The sequence below is a fragment of the Oncorhynchus kisutch genome, linkage group LG7, assembly GCF_002021735.2.
Source record: "Oncorhynchus kisutch isolate 150728-3 linkage group LG7, Okis_V2, whole genome shotgun sequence".
Classification (NCBI taxonomy): domain Eukaryota; kingdom Metazoa; phylum Chordata; class Actinopteri; order Salmoniformes; family Salmonidae; genus Oncorhynchus; species Oncorhynchus kisutch.
In genome coordinates, this window is record NC_034180.2 from 21141769 (window position 1) to 21160139 (window position 18371).

At 40.6% G+C, this 18371-nt stretch overlaps 1 protein-coding gene across 1 annotated transcript in view; it reads left to right on the forward strand.

Annotated features, from left to right (window-relative positions):
* The first annotated feature begins 4052 nt into the window (after positions 1–4052).
* Positions 4053–18371, forward strand: part of LOC109894302 (leucine-rich repeat transmembrane protein FLRT2) — a 57096-nt gene continuing 42777 nt past the window's right edge. Inside the window, exon 1 of the mRNA XM_020487700.2 lies at positions 4053–4459. The gene's annotated coding sequence lies outside the window, so the exon portion shown is untranslated. The remainder of the gene's footprint in view (positions 4460–18371) is intronic.

Genomic DNA, 18371 nt, shown 5'->3' on the forward strand with positions numbered 1-18371 from the left:
AGTTAAGATGGGTAACGTGTTTTAAAGTTTTATATCAATCAATACCGCTCGATGAGTTGATTTACCGTGCAATTGAATGTTAATATTACTGTAATATTGCCTTCTAATGTACAATTACGTTTAATCACTTGATCAGCAAAGCACGAGATCTAAATCCAGGATCACAAAATATTGGGGAGAACGGGGTTGGTTGTCACACTTTTATATCGTACAATACTCTTTTCAATATTAGGGGAAGGACCAAGGCCTTGGGTTGAAATTGGAACCCTATTTATCATCATATCTTATTCCAATATGGAGTTCTTAGACATCAAATACACTTTGTCCAAGTGTGACAACCAGCCCCATCGTGGGGTTGGATGTCACACAGTATGGGTGTGTTACCACAAGGCTTGACCGAGGAACTCAGAAATTGGTTAGAAATGTGGCTTTCCCTTTGCAGCCATCCACTTCCTTATGTCTGAAACACAGGCCTCTAGCGAGGGCAATTTTGGGACTTCACCATGTTTAATTGAAATGTACAGCTGTGTGTCATCCACATAGCAGTGAAAGCTGACATTATATTTTCGAATGACATCCCGAGAGGTAAACTATGTAGTGAAAACAATAGTGGTCCTAAAATGGAACCTTGATGAATACCGAAATTTACAGTTGATTGTCAGGGGACAAACCATTCACAGAGAGAAATTGATATCTTTCCAACAGATAAGATCTAAACCAGGCCAGAACTTGTCCGTGTAGACCAATTTGGGTTTCCAATCTCTCCAAAAGAATGTGGTGATCGATGATATCAAAAGCAGCACTAAGGTCTAGGAGCACGAGGACAGATGCAGAGCATCGGTCTGACGCCATTAAAAGGTCATTTACCACCTTCACAAGTGCAGTCTCAAGGCTATGATGGGGTCTAAAATCAGCATTTGGTATACATTGTTTGTCTTCAGGAAGGCAGTGAGTTGATGTCTATGTTCGTAGATAAGATGATAGCACCCCTCCAGCTAGGATGGAGTCCATCACTCCTCAACAGGCCAGGCTTGGTCCTGTTTGTGGGTGAGTCCCAGAAAGGGCCAATTATCTACAAATTATATCTTTTGGGAGGTGCAGAAAACAGTTTTCAACCAGCGATTGAGTTGTGAGACTCTGCTGTAGAGCTCATCACTCCCCCTAACTGGGAGGGGGCCAGAGACAATTGCTCGATGCCGACACATCTTTCTAGCTGATTTAAACGCTGAAGCTTGGTGACCTCTGACTGTTTCATCCTGACATCGTTGGTGCCGACGTGGATAACAATATGTCTATACTCTCTATACTCATCAGTTTTAGCTTTAGCCAGCACCATCTTCAAATTAGCCTTAACATCGGTAGCCCTGCCCCCTGGTAAACAGTGTATGATCACTGGATGATTTGTTTTAAGTCTAATGCTGTGGGTAATGGAGTCGCCAATTACTAGGGTTTTCAATTTGTCAGAGCTAATAGTGGGAGCCTTCGGCATCTCAGACCCCATAATGGGAGGAGTAGAGACCAGAGAAGGCTCGGCCTCTGACTCCGACTCGCTGCTTAATGGGGAGAACCGTTTGAAAGTTTCTGTCGGCTGAATGAGCGACACCGGTTGAGCATTCCTACAGCATTTCCCTCCAGAAGCCATGAGAAAGTTGTCCGGCTGCGGGAACCGTGCGAGGGGATTTATACTTACGTTACTATCTGTACTTACTGGTGGCACAGATGCTATTTCATCCTTTCCTACACTGAAATTACCCTTGCCTAACGATTGCGTCTGAAGCTGGGCTTGCAGCACAGCTATCCTCGCCATAAGGCGATCATTCTCCTGTATATTATGAGTACAGCGACTGCAATAAGAAGGCATCATGTTAATGTTACTACTTAGCTTCAGCTGTTGGAAGTCCTGACGAACCATGTCCAGTTAAAACATCCGGAGTGAAAAAAATGAATGAAAAAATGTTGTGTGGGGGAAAAACAAAAAATGTAAACACCGTAAAGTTGTCAGGTAGCAAAGTAAGGTTGGCAACAAAACGCACAGCAGCACGTAAACAAGTCTGCAAGTTGTGACTGGAAATGATAAGCAATCACTTGCAAAACCAAACCATCTGCACTCTAAATGTAATACATGTGAAAATATAGTTTCCCGTGAAATTTAAGATCAACATGGTTTTTCTTTTAAGGGCACACAGACAATTCTTGCTCAGGGACTTACAATAACAGACAACAACAGCACATGCCAACTCAAGGTGCACACACACACACACATCTTACAGAGTTCATTTCCTGCAATCTGCAGAGGCAACATTATATTTGTGTCTGTCTGAACAGCTAAGAGCTGGTGATGTATCGAGTGTGGTCTCTAACGTTCACAGAATGACAAGAATCTCTTGTCTTTGAATGCTTCTTCATTGATATACATGTATAATGTATGTGATACTGTAGCCGATGTTCTCACACATACAAGTCAGACACATTACTGAGGTGTGTTAAAAAAAAGTGACAGAGTGATATTTCTTGCATTGCATTACCTGCAAAGATGATCTAACCAAAGGTATGACCTGTTCATTAAATGGCATGTGACACTACAACCTCCCTGAATGTCGAGGGGTCCTGCAGACATGTCCCCACAAAAATATTGCACAGATTAGACATTGTGGTGTACTCGACAGGATTGAAAACTGTGTCATGTATTCCAATTCTTTACTGTAAGGGGTTTATGAAGGGTTGGTTAATTGGTTTTGGAGTTTTGTTTAGTTGACATTGTATTCTGTTCATTTTAGTCCTTGTCCATGTCTGAGATAAAAAAAAATATATAAAAAAAATATTGTAAGTAGTATGTAAGTTCCTTCTGGGTGACAACAAAAAGCATAAAGATAGAGAACTGAGATAGAAATCTATATGGGTTAAAACTCCCTAATGACTCCCAAAAAATGATGGTGGGAGGAGCTATAGGAGGATAAACTCTCACTGTAATAGCTGGAATGGAATTAATGGACAATGTCAAACCTATGCTTTCCATATGTTTGATGTGTTTGACAAGGTTCCATTTATTCCATTCCAGCCATAACAATGACCCTGTCCTCCTATAGCTCCCCCACCAGCCTCCTCTGGAGAATACACATTGGTACCCTATTCCCTATGTAGTGCACTACTTTGACCAGAGCCCTATGGGTCAAAAGTAGTGCACTATATAGAAAATAGGGTTCAATTTGAGACAGCCATAGACCAGTGGGAGCCTGTGCTAGCTAGACCTTGTCAAAGCACTTTCTCTCACCCAGATAAATAATAAATATGGGCTAATACCTCATCTGTGGATCCACACGGCTCCATTATTCACATGCACAAACACAGAAGTTTCTAGGTATACTGCCATCCAGTCCTGTTGATTTGAATTACAGTATCCCTGTTGACAAGAGATTGAAGAAAACATATTTTCTTTGTCCCACAACTACTAACAAGTCAATAGTGAGTTTTATATATGTTCTGACTGCGTCCCAAATTGCACCCTATTCCCTATTATGCACTGGTTTTAGTCCAAAGTAGTGCACTCCATATGGAATGGGGTGTTCTCCAATGGGGTGTTCTCCAATGAACTACTACACGGTTCCATTACCGTCAATACTAGGAGGGGTTATGACATGATGTCATTACCTTTAATGATGCAATGCACATGTGTTCTGCAGAATTCAGATGAGACACATCATGTAAAAATAGGTCATAGGTAAGTAACCTGAGATAACTTAAAAGCACATCACACTGTAATGAACCCGTAGAAATCCCTTTCTAAATAACAGCGCTAATAGACTGTTCACTTTGACCTCATAAAAACTACCACTTAGCTTGAAAAGTTTCTGTACCTATTTTTTGGGGAACCACTCATTGTTCACCAGAGTGCCATTTCCCCTACCTTAAGCTTTGTTGAAGTTGCGATTCTGTTCTAAAGCTTGGGGAGTTTTAGCCTGCTGGACGGATCATCACATGGTCTTCATCTGTGAGATGCAGAGACTCCTCAACCAGCCTGGCCACTCTCACTTTTTCCTTCTCCCCTGTGTTCTCTGGTCTTCCCCAGGCTCTCCTTCCTTCACGAGGACTGGAAACCCGACCCTACTGCACCTGTGAGCTCATCGCTAGCTGGGCTTAGGGGTTAAATAAAAAGGAGAGGAAGTCGAAATCCCAACTGGAGGTGTGATGCCTGCCTGTGGAGGGCTGGTCCAGGGCTGAGGGGGAGTTGAGGAAGAGGGACAGAGGGAGTGAGAGGGTTAAGTTACACAGTATGAAGAGAAGGAAATGCTGAGGTGTTGATCTCACTGAAAAGTTGCTTGAGCCGCTGAGCAGTGGCCCCGTTCTCCTGCTCGCTCTCTGAAAGTTTACAAGTCAACCGTGCAGTACGAGGAAGGGGGAGCGCCACAGAGGACTGCGAGACTGCATGCATTTAGAGTCCCTGACAGCAGCCCTAGAGAAGGTAAAGAGCCAGCCTACCTAATTACCTGATATAATGAGAATCTATATGGGGAACCGTTAAATTGTTGCTGCATGCGCTTAACGGCTGGACAATTAACTAAAATCTTTATGATCATTATTTCAATGTTTACTAAGACATGTTTGGTAGAGGTTAGATAAACCTTATAAAAGTATGTATGGTGAAAACATAATGAACGACAAAACTATCCTCAGAGTTATATTCAATGTTACAGTACATTGAGATCAAATGTGAAACAAGAAACCATATTCAAAGTCATATTCAAAGTTATATGAAGATCACATGTAACACAGCATGTATTACAAGGAGTAACTCAAGCTGAAAGTGTTCATTTATAATGCAACACACAAAAGCAAGGGTAGTTTCAAAGACGGTTTGAATTCTTGCCGGCCTTTCAAGTATTTTGTCCAAAGACACAGCGTGAAACACGTACTGTACTTTTCAAATATGTCTTTGATATATTGTAAGGCACACAGATTTGCCATGTAGGTGGAAATACGGCATTATCCTATTACTTAATTTATTTTGTTGAGTGAATTTCCTCCTCAATTCCGTGCTAGTGTTTGGAGGATAAGACTACAGAATATATATAAATATAAATTTTTAATGACTTGTCTTAATATGTAAAGCCTATATGGTGGTATTATATATATTTTTTTACTTTTATTTTACAGTACAGTATTTTCTAGGTATTTACAAATAAAATACTTGGTACAATTGTAATTACACAATAACAACATACGAATTACTAGTTTGTTTAATCAAGCACTGCTTCACTACCGTACCATTTGAAACCAGCTTTAACATGTACTTACAAATTCAAGTTTTTTTGACCTAAGTACCATTACTATCATACAATCTCCTATTGGAAACAGTACTGTAAAATACAGTGATACCACAAAATGCAATTCATTGAAAATACACAGATGTCATCTAGTCTGATGTATTGTTGTAAGTTCTTTAAATCTGAACATGAATTTAGAATAACTACAGACGGGCCGCAGTCCATGAAATCCGTATAACTGTTCACCGTTTCCCCACTTCTGGGAATTTTGCTCACTGGAAAGGGGTTACCTTGATTTTGACAGTAGCTTACAGGCTCCGTGGCAAGTAAAATGCTGTATTTCATTTTACAGTACATCTACTGTAATATAAATAAATATAGTATCTCTCCTCAACTTACATTCTGACGAGTCCCATGGCACTTGTGGGGGTCGGAGAGCAAAATGGAGAAAACCATCGTGTTTGTGAGAATCTCATCTTTCCATATTAGTTTGTAGCCCAAAAGTTTCCATGAGAAGACACATTTTTGGGATATCTCATGGTCTGACAAACACCACTGTAGCTCAGTCACCTTCCACCACCAGATGTGGAAGGCCGACATAGGCGGATGTAGTGGATTGAGACGCCGCCCATGCGTCAATAGACACTTAAAGATTTGAATGAATATTAGGTCTTTTGCAGTATATTACTTGCACTTCTAGCGGGTTTAATAAAGGCTTCTAAACTGACAGCAACTACAGAGCAAAACAGACTAAAAGGACATGGCAAAATGCTCAACCATTTAAAGATGCACTATGCAGAAATCGCGCCACCATTTCCTGCTTACAAAGCGTCTAATAATTTGGCTAGTTTTAGGTTATGTGACAAAACAAGCAAGTATAGTGTAGAGAATCATTGTACCATCTAAATCATTAAAAAAAAATGTCAGCAGTTTGAGGCTGGTGTACAAAACAGAAAGTAAAAGACACAAAAACTAAACTTGAATAACTAAATAGGGGTTAAAAAAGTATATAAAAAAAGGGAAAAAATTTAAGAAAAAAATTAGCTTTACAACGGGAAGCATAGAAAAAGCACACATAGAGCAGATCTACTGCTTCTTAATTGCTTTCAATGAGAATGACAGATATATAACACAAATTTCGATGTCCATTTGGTGAGGTCGCCCAAAAAGTTACACATTGCAGCTTTAAGATTTAAGACTTGCTGCCACTCCAATCTGTACCCTATACATTTTAAAATGATGGGGCACTATATCCACATAGGAGTTAAATTCACTGTTGCATCAACGATAGCTTCTTACAAGGCATGCCTCAAAATATATTAATTACCTGGAAACAACATTACCATGCACTCATGAGTGGTCAAAAGGTTTTTGTTGCTCCAAAAATACAGTAATGTACTGTATTCTGTGGGGTGGAATTACAGTACCATTTGAAATGCAGCATTTCTTTCCCCGCCCACAACATTTCCCCACAATGCATCCTAATGTTAAGTATGCTGCATTAAAACATTTCGGAGTATTTTACTGTTGATAATAGACAAAATGACCGTATAATTTACAGTTTTCCGTTACAGTGTGTAACGTGTACGCTAGGAATCGGGAAGCAAGTACAGGGAGTGAATTTAATAAAGAAATGAAACATGGAACAAAACAAGAAACACGAGTAGCGTACAGACATGAAACACAGAAACAGAGTCAATAATGCCTGGGTAAAGAACCAAAGGGAATGGCAAATATAGGGGAGGTAATCAGGAAGGTGATGGAGTCCAGGTGACTCATGAAGCGCAGGTGCGCGCACCGATGGTGGCAGGTGTGTGTAATAATGAATAAACTGGCAACGTTGACCGAGGGGGAGTGGGAGTAGATGTGACATGACAATGTGTAGCTTGGAAGAGTAGATTTAAAACAACAGACAGAACCAGAAATCTTACATCAGTCGTCAAAACGGGAATAAAATGAAAGTCTCAATGGTGGTCTTCACTACTAGGCCTCTTGAGCATTGTACGGATAGGCTCTTAATAGAAGAGTTTGGTGTGTATATCTACTGTATGTGTTTGCAAGGACATACTTGTGTGTGTGTGTGTGTGTGTGGGGGGGGGGGTTGTGTTTGTGTGTGTGCATATTTCATGTCTCTGCTTTCCTAGTGTGTTTGCAGTCCATCCACTTGTCTTTTACAGTGTTTTGATCAAAGGTGAAACCACAGTTATGGTTGCTATCCCCTCAGTGCCTCTGTTTAGCTGTTTGCCCTGCAGTTCTATTTGCTGACATTAATTCATTCAAATACTACCTCAATCATTAAATCCTGGACAGAGCTGTTCAGAGAAATAGTACAATTCAGACAGACCAGAATTTGAATACATCTCACAACTGTATTGTGATTCAATGGGATGATTGTTGTGTTTCTATGAAGCCGATTGACCAGCGGAAGAGCGTTGAAAACATCTCAAGATCAAAAAGAGCTTTTGTACTGTTCTACAAAAATATGAGATAGAATAGAATACAAACTTTTACCAGCAGTTTTTGTTTTGTAGTTTTAGGTTTGTTATATCTAGTGCCTGAAGAAGTTTTTGAAAATGTATTTACTAGAAAAAGCAACAGTTTAAAATGAATCCTATGGCTCCCAGCCATTTATATTGTGATGAAAATGCATTTATGTTGGCTACTACTCTGTATGTTGACAAAAGCAACAACCCCTTCTGGGGCTTTCCCTTTGCTTATGCCACAGAAATCACAGTGGATTTACGTGTTGTGAGACATGTGACAGTGACAAAGTGCTGACATAACAGTTTCATCGCTGGTCGGGTCGCTGTGGACAGGTCACCTACTGTACGCCACTGTAGTTGTAGAAAGATAAAAACACACACAAAAAAAACACACAAACGTTCACATACAGAAACACCGTACACGTGCATGCCCACGTGCACACACACAAAACAGTGAACACTTGCTGAACTTGCCCATTGACAGTACAGTTATTGGGTACCTAATGACGACAAGACTTAATGACTATAGAACAGTATATCTTTAGATCTCCTCTCCCCGGGCAGGGCTGGTTTGAAGCTGGTTCCCATGGCTTTGTAGACAGGTTAAAGGGGCTTCCAGAACCAGGACAGAGCTGAATTAGGTAGTAGCAATACTCTGTAGTAAATGGATGGTTCCAGGGGTATTCTCTTTCACAAATGACGGGAGACATATTGAGGCTAAGCAAGGACTTGGGCTCTTAACTCCAAACTGTGAACACTGTCAAGGCATACATTTTTCGGGGTCTCTTGTTTGCTGGTCACAAAGTACCTTGTCCTCATGTTATGCTTATCGTTTTGTTTTTTAGTTTGTCAAATCTTACTCCCCCTCAGGGCAGATCTCTAAAACATACAGATGACCCACATGAAAAAATACAGTATTCCCTGTTGTATTTTTGCAGACTTTACTGCAGCATTCACTGTAGTGTTTTTGTAGACTTTACTGCAGTATTTGCTGTTGTATATTGTAGTATAATGTAGTATTTTCAGTTACATATAGTATAAATACTATTGTAATTAATGTATTGTTCTTGAGGATCGTACTATACTGTAGTATTTACTATAGTGTTTTGTTTTATTATCTTTGACATAGAAGTGGAGTGTGTGTGCGTGTGTGTGTGTGTGTGTGTGTGTGTGTGTGTGTGTGTGTGATCTTTCTATAACCTGGAAGGATTTTTTGAAATGGTTTGTTTCTATACATGTTTTTGAAACAAAGTAGCATAATTAATCAAATGTTAATCAAATATAATTAACATACATTTGTCCAAACTCCAGTTTAGATGCTTTAGGTAGTTTCACATCTTATACATCCCAACCCGGCAGTCAATCTAAAATCAGGTTGTGGTTGAAAAAAATTCCAAATGCTAGATATCCCCACTCTGCCTTGATTGCAATATGATTTACACATCACTTTGTAATCCATCATAATGTGACTTTCTGAAATACTTGTTGTGTTGTGTTAAGTAATTGTATTTTAATTATAACATACCAGATTATAATCTTGCTTGATTCAACAGTCATGTCTGTCACTAACAAATACAGTCATTGGTGGCAACTATACAATTTACTTGAAAGGCAAGGCACTCTGGAAAATACACAAATAAGCCTTTACACTAAGCAGTCTGTTAATTTAACACAGAAAAGTGTGGACCCGTGTAGACACTGGACCAGTGTTAAATTTAACACTGTCCGTGTTGATTTAACACTGGAGAATTTGCTGTCGACACATGATTGAGGGATACTACAGTGTGTAGTATAGTATTCTACAGTATACTACAGTTTACTATAGACGTTTATAGTAAGTACTGTAGTATTCTATAGCAAACTGTAGAAGTTTTTCAGTACGAGGCAGAAGAATTTCACACCTAATTTTAGAGAGTTGTCTGGGGTTTTCTATGAAGCATATAGTGAGTAGATATTATCAAATGAAGCAAAAAAAACAGTCTCATATTTAGGTCTTTACATCTTATGATCAGGCTAGATAGAGCATATCAACTGTAAAATACAAGATTACTGTTGAATTGAATTGAATCGGCTGAACTGTATTCCTTTGAGGAGAAATCTAGCTCAATGGACCAGATAATACATTTCTTAGCAGGGGGCTCCAGCTTCTTTCTTCGGTTATTCAAATTACCAAATGATTTATTTATGCATTTATACTGTTAGCAACTCCCATTGAGACCTAGCCACTGAGCAACCATTAGCCTTGAATCCTCTACTCTCCTCAAGGTTTGAAAAAATACTCTAACTTTCCCCAAATCACCAGGTTTTCCAGAAATACTGGTGGGCTGATTCTGGATTTCCTGCTTTTTCCTTCCTGATTCTGGGAATAGTCTAACTGGGATTTCTGGAAAACCTGTGAATTTGAGGAACGTTACAGAAATTTTGCAAACTTAGCCGAAACTGAAAATCAACCCATACAGTGCAGCATTAGCTCTGTAATAACTGGGCTATGTTAAAAAAAGGTTGTTAACGATCCGCTGGTGAATTGCAGATTTTCCAAAAGCATGGACTCAAAACCTGTTCCAAGGTGGTAAACATTAGACTCTTGCTTCGCTCCTAAAGAATTTGTTGTGGTGTCGGGGCACTTGGCTAGAAAAACATATTAGCATCATTCCAGAGGCAGAGGAGGAGGGAAATGAAAACAGGAGAAAATGACTATATTGACTTTATTGGGCATTTCAAAGAGGTCTGGGAGAGTAGGGGTTGGCAACCGGTGGGTTGTATTCTACTTTTGTTTTACATGATGCTGCCAAGAAACAAAGAGAAGTGGAAAAGTTTAGGTCTGCCAAGTGGGTGTGATGCTCTGCATCTTTATTAAAAGCTTAAATCCAAATCAGCTCCATTTGGATTAGACCTCATTCCTGCAGGCCACATTTTTTAACCCCCATTAGTGGTTCATCCTAACTCCTACGTACGTTCAGCCTGTTGGCATCCTTGGAAACAGATTCAAAACCATACATGTAAAAATATTTATGGAACAAACAAAATGATGCAATTGCCTATAAACAACATTTCCATTTTTGTTTCCAGGCAAGAAAAAAACACACATGAAAACACTGAGACAAAGGGATATAGAGATAACCAAGATTAGAACAGAGGAGGCCACACTAAATAGAAAGCATTTTATGCAAATTCCCATTGACTGAGTGTCTGAGGATCTAGGGATCTGGTCAAAAGTAATGCACTAAATAGGGTACCATTTGGGACATTCACAGGGCTTTCTCCTCCTGTCTTAAAGTGGAGGTATGAGCCTGGTTGACCCAGGTCAAATTGCAATGCCATGCTTAGTTGATTACCTGGCGGAGGCTGCTGCTGTTTAGTAAGTGGATCCCCTAACCTTGTGTCTTTCACATTAAAGGGGCCTAGCGCTGGTGGCAGACCAGATGGAAGACAAAGCATCGACCTCAGCTAAGCTTGGGGGGGAAAATAGAGAAAAAAAATAATTGCTAAAGCTCTCTCGCAAGCACACAGAAACAGACAGTGGTGCAGTGGTCTAAGGCACTAGAGGTCTAAGGCACTGTGCCACTAGAGATCCTGGTTCGAATCCAGGCTTTGTCGCAGCCGGCCATGACCGGGAGACCCATGGGGCGGCGCACAATTGGTCCAGCGTCGTTTGGTTAGAGGGAGGGTTTGGCCAGCAGGGATGTTCTTGTCCCATCGTGTTCTAGCGACTCCTGCGGTGAGCCGGGTGCAATGCATGCTGACACAATTGCTAGGTGTTTCCTCTGACACATTGGTGCGGCTGGCTTCTGGGTTAAGCGGGTATTGTGTCAAGAAGCAGTGTGGCTTGGCTGGGTTGTGTTTCGGAGTACGACCGGCTCTCGGCTTTTGCTTCTCCCGAGTCCGTATGGGAGTTGCAGCAATTGGACAAGACTGTTGGTTACCATGAAATTGGGGAGAAAAGGTAAGAACATGAAAAATGATACAATTAAATATAAATAAACAAACACACACAATCTCTGAAGGGTTGTCTCTTTCCTCTCTCCTTTTCTTCTGTCATCAGAATTTTTCATATTTTTTCAGAATAGCCAATGAGAGCTAACTGTCAGTTTTGAGTAGGGCACACAAATGGTTTAGCCCTAGGTATGATGCAATGGTGTAGACAGAGCCAGTGGGTGACAATCAGTGGTTTAAGAGAGCTTCCCAAAATAAGCATTATTATACTCTTAGCTGCACTGTAACTCTCTTAAACCACTGATTGTCACCCACTGGCTCTGTCTACACCATTACCAAAACTTACCTTAAAAAACATTATTATACTCTTAGCTGCACTGTAAGTTTTGGTACATTTTCAATCCCAGTTTGAACAAAATAACCTGTGTAGCCTATTATTCGCTGTCTTCAAAATTACTACAACCATTCAATCACGCAACCCAAAAGCATTATTGTAACAGGTCATGTAGTAGGCTACATTAATCTCCGAGAGGTAATCATTTTGATTGTGATTTGTAGTTGAAGGCGGTGGTTAGGGAGCAATGTGTACATAACATTGCACACTCCACAGGGCATGTGGAGATGATTATGTTGATAGAGAACATCTATAGCCCCATCTGAGATCCCAGATGTAATATATGTGCGTGGATGTTGGCTCAATGGCACTGTTTGGTGGGTTTTATTTATTTATACTGTACACACAAGAAAGCAAGCAAGAATGCACACACGAACACACATGCACACACGCGCGCACACACACATACACAGTCACAACTGCATGTACCGTAAAATGACATACCACAGAGAAGGTTTTTGGGGGAAAGCGTTGTTTGTCTATGCTTGTAAATACTGTTGTCTGTAATTAGAAGTTTGAAATAGTTTGAAACTGTGACACAAAGTGAGAATTGTGAGTAGTGCACAAAGAATATCGCTGTTATTGCGGCACATTTAAATCTTCTCCACACCCACTGTTAGACCCTTGTGAATATAGGGAGGAGTTATGGAATCGTAAGAAAATAAAGAATAAAAGCCACAACACATGTAAAGCACATTTTCAGACTTTGTGTTGTTTTGATTATATGCACATTGCTGCCAAATCCGAATTTGATATTTGGAAGCACAACTCAGACTCTGAATTCTCCAATTGACATCAAAGATTCAAGCGAAGGTCTAAGTTACATGTGAATATTTCAAGATACCATTTGTCCCATTAGAAAAGTTAACTTTCTAAAAGCTTTTTTGAAAGTCTGTTTTACCTCATAAGACCAGGATGAGATAAGTGTTCCCGAGTTGACTTGCCAAAGTCTATGGAGCAATCACACTTGGCTTACATCTCTTTTTTTGGTTATGTTCTCATGACTATTCAGTCACGTTAAGTATCAAATCATTAAAAGTCCATATCCCAGTGTCAATATCAAGTCAAACTATATTATAATGTAATGACTTCAATATGGTATAATACAAGCCAGACTATAGCCAAAAGCAAGTTTAAAACTACCTGGACCAGTGAAATTGTGAAAGTCTGCTCTGAGTTAGTTTGTACTCCCTTTTGCACTGCATTGCTTGTTAGGCAAGTAGTTTGTGCTAGCCGGGGAGGGCTTGTCAGAACATAAGTCACAAAAGCCTCACGTACGTGGAGACCCAAACTGTCCTATTCCTAGCTCATCCTCTGTTTGACGTAGTGCACACTTCCACTCTATTCTTCAACACATTTTGTGAAGTAGTTCATATGTGCAGCCGCTCGTATATCTTGTGACACGCATGTGCTGGGATCAGTCATGCCCGTGTGTAAGCCACTCACAGGGATGAGAGCAGAAGTGGGAACAACGTCAATCTCCATTTGTTCAGCTGCTGAGAGACATGATTAAGTGGCACAGATATGATCCAGAGAGACGCCTCACTTTGAGCCCCTAGACCCAACACACATGTACACACGCGCGCAAACGCGCACACACACACACACACACACTGTACCCACACATGTACATGCAGCACACACACACACACACACACCAGCCACACACACAATGTGACGGCTTGAGTTTCAGACCCTGGGTAGATTGACTGGCCGCTACTCCCTGTCCTGATTTATTGTTGCAAATTCAAAGATTCCAAGAAGTGAGTCAGTTTTTGTTGGCAAGGCAACCGCCCAGATCGGTTACAGGCTGCCCCCGCTGCTTGCTATTTTCATGGTACACACTGTATCAGCCGTGAAATGATACCACCACTAAAACAATATTCATTAATTGAGATTGCTGCAATACTTCAGGGTTTTGGCTCTGGGCCCTGGAACCTGGGGCTGTCCGGTCAGACCTCCAGTGAATTCTCCCAGGCCCTAGCCTGAGTGATGGCTGGGCTGGCAGGGATCAAAGCAGAGGATTGTAGCTCTTGTTGGTGAGATGTAGGCCACGGTACAGTAATTTGACCTCACTGCAAACACAGGTTATCACAGAAATGTTCCTAACACTGGCTGGGGTTTTCTGATTATATTGAGTACATCTCGGCACAGCCTTCCTCCATGGCAAGGACGCTGTTCTGCCCTTTCCTGGCATAGGGCTTATGATGATGAAAAACTAAATAAATACAAATGAACCTACCTGAAAACAAATGTGCTTCCAGTAGTGGTCATACAGTATGTGGGTCAAGTTTTTCCATGACCATGCAACATCAGCAACAAAAGAAAAATGGTCATAGGCACAACTCCTGGACCGATTTAGGACCACTCCCTGGTAAAACATTTGTTTTCAGCTTTGTTTATCCAGATTTGTTGTATTTATTTTCTTCTGACTAGACAAGTTTTTGATCTTGAACAGCCGTAGTACACTAGCCCCGTCCCTGGGTGCATCTGCTCTCACCAAGAAAAACTATTCAACTATACTGTATTGTGCGGTACTCTACGCCACTGAATTAAACTATAGTTTACTGTAGTATTCTCTACTGTATTGTACTCTACTGTACTCTAGTCTAATGCAATTAAACTCTATTGTACTGTAAGTACTGTATTGTATTCTACTGAATAAAATTCTACTGTTCTGTACCGTACCATATTGTACTGTACTCTTCAATCTTCTACTATGCTCCACTGTACTAAACTGTGCTATACTGTACTGTGATGTTCATACTTGTGAAACATAGCCTAGGCATCTATGATTTGTTCGGGTTTGGATCTTGTCCGCACCGACCACGTGTACTTGTTTGGGGGCTAATTAAAATAATGCCCAGCATGCTTTGCAAGTGTTTGTTTTTGCATTTATATTTTGGTCATTCAGTAGACGTTCTTATCCAGAGTGACTTACACTCAGCGCATTCAACTAAGGTAGAAAAACAACATATTACAGTCATTGCAAGGGGAAAAAAATCAGTTGTAATTGAAGTGGTCTGTTGGTTTATTTTGTATATTGGACTACTTCGAACATCCTCACTTCCAGCTTTAAAGCAATTGAAAAAGATGGGAGCAATAGAAAAAATAGATGGGAGCAATAATACATATTTTGTTGCAATCTCCAGTTGGCTCCTCTTTCCTATTAATTGGTTTTGAAAATAATTATTGTGATATAATGTTGAAATTTGGCCATAGAATCAATGATTCAAACAATGATTTTCAATGTCTGTAAATGTAAATCAACGTCTGTAAAATACATATTTTAACCTTTCATTCAGTACGTAACATACACCTGATTTCAACATCAAGAAAAGATGTACAGTATTCTGAAAAAATATTTTCAACATCCGGAAAATACGTATTTTTGACGTCTGTATAAGACATAATTTCAATATCCAAATAAGATGTATTTTCAACGTCTGGAAAGACATCTTCTTACCTTTAATTCAGCACCTGACATGCCGGTGATGTCGACATTTCAACATAATTCTGCTGATTGAGTCTTGGCTGCAGGCATAAAGACGTGGCCCAGGAAGGTACAAATCTCCAGTTACAAACTGCTGTCCATCACAACTTGGTCTATGAAATACCCCTGGAATGACATGGTGGAGTGCAGCTAGCAGAGACCGAGAGGGAGGAACGTGCCCTCCCTCTTTATCGCCCGGAGGAAAGTGCTCCTGTTAACGCCATTTGTTTTTTTCACCGGGGGTCTTCCCTTTCCTTTCCGCCTGATGGAATGAAATGAGTGGACACCAGAGTCCTATCAAAAGTAGTGTGCTCTATAGTAAATAGGGTACCATTTAGGATGCAACCCCAGGCACAGTTACATGATGTATGGTGGCCTCTGTGAGGCAGGCTATTTTAGGAGGAGTGTGCCCATTAGCAAGGATTTTCTGACTGTGTCGTAAATTAGGACACAGGGTCAATGCAAGGCATTTTATGTATAGGTAATGTACACTCACACAAATGAGCTAGCTAGCTAAACACAGGCCAGCTCTCTGTGTTTGCTGTCTACGCATTCCCATTGTCCCATAGAGGGCTATAAAAATATAACCATAAAAACGTGGGAAGAGAAGACCACATTTTGAGGAGTAAAAGGATTTGGGAAACAAAGAAACGCAAGAATGCATATCAAAGTAACTGTCCAAAGTACAACAAAGTACAAGTTCTCAGTAGACACAGATTGAGAAGAGGAGAGCTGTTGCCTGTGTTCTCAAGCCAATTCATATGTGTTACAGGACATGGAAACAAACTATGGCAAGCCACTATTTAAATAAGTAAACCGTTTCACATGTAGAACACATTGTAGAATATTTTATTAGAAGCTAACCCAACAGAATTTAGTCCATGTCCTGGAAATAGCTTTACTGTGACATATTGTAGATAAGACACATGAATATGCATCTTGGCAGACTCAACACAGTATGATTAAGTTATCTGCAGTGGCAGGATATTATCCCTGTTCTTGGAGCAGAAGTCCCCACAAAATAGTAAACAAACAAATAACAGACCAACAAGGGACATTTTGTTAGTCCCCACAAGGTCAAACGCTATTTCTAAAAGGTTTAGAGTTAATGTAGAATTTGTTAGGCTTAGAATTAGATTTAGCATTAGGGTTAGGAGCTGGGGTTAGTTTTAGGGTTAAAGTTAAGGTTAGGTTTTGTGGTTTATGCTGGTATCAAACCATGGGTTGCACGTGCGTATTGCAACTTTCTGCCCTGTTTCTATATTGTACATCATACCGGTCTGGAGAGGGTGAGGTTAGGGTACGGGGTCAGGGAAAATAGGATTTTGAATGGGACGGAATTGTGTGTCCCAACAAGGTTAGTTATACAAGACTGAGAGAGACACTGAGAGAGACACAGATAGAGAGAGAGAGAGAGAGAGAGAGACAGAGACAGACAGACAGAGAGAAAGAGACAGAGAGAGGCAGTAGTAGAGAGAAAAAGAGAGAGCCATTCTCTCTCCATCAAGGGGAGATCCCAATCTCACCCTCGTTCTGGAAAACAGATGATTTGTCTGTTTTCATCTCAAAGTATCATCTCCTAGCTCGCCCTCTGCATTGTGATGAAAGCATTTGTCTGCTCTACTGTGCAGCATACTGATGAGAGAGACTGAGGCCTTGGCCGTGGGACTTGAACTGCCTGGAAGTCTCACAGAGTAGAGAGTGGAAATCGTTAGGAATATACCTGTTCGCCTGCATGACTGTAAGCAGCATGATAACCTATCCTCAACCAAGACTGTGGTGGGGAGGAGGGAAAGGGATACCCAAAAAGTGTTAGGTGTGTGTGTGTGTGTGTGTGTGTGTGTGTGTGTGTGTGTGTGTGTGTGTGTGTGTGTGTGTGTGTGTGTGTGTGTGTGTGTGTGTGTGTGTGTGTGTGTGTGTGTGTGTGTGTGTGTGTGTGTGTGTGTGTGTGTGTGTGTGCATATTGATTGGTTTGGTAGGGTAGGGGGTAGTCTAAGGTCAGAAGTGGTAGAAAACCAAGCTAAAAGCTGACAAATTAGTTTGCCATTTTGAGAATTTCAAGGGCAGCAGGGACAGTACTGAGACTAGAAAATAAGATCTCTGGCATGTGGATATTTCTCTCCATCTTTCTCCGCTTAGGGAAACTTTCTTGTCATAAAATTATTTCACAATAAGTTACCATATCTGATGCTGGAATGCTCTTTCCGCCTTTAATTTACATAAATTCAATTCAATTTTTAATGTTTTATGTAGAAAAATACACTTGATAAACTACACACAGACTTTCTTGCATATGAACTAACCAATTTTACACTTTCAAACACAGTTTTCAAACACAGTTTTAAAAACTGTGTAACAATTTACAGATAATCATGATACAAATGACAGTGTTTCCACTGCGAGTCTGTATCTGAATACTTCCATAAGGTAGGAGGAAGGTAGTGCCATGCACAGACTGCTCTGTACAGTTATGTCAAAATATTAGTACGGGGAGTCTGACAACATCCACACTGTCAGAGGTGTGAATTGGATTCCAAATGTAGATCTACAAACTGGCACAGAGAATGATTTCAACATCAGATGGAGAGAGAGAGAGAGAGAGAGAGAGAGAGGGGTAGGAAAAAAGGTTTCATGACATGGCTGGCCGTGTTTGTAATTACATGCTGTCATATAAAAACGGTTCATTAGTGGATACTGTTGAAAGATGACTGGGGTATTCCTTCCCTCCGCTGCCAAGACGGACCCTGGTGGGAAGGGTGACTGGTACCCCCCTTCCCTCCCTCCCTCCCTCCCTCCCGCTTTCTTTC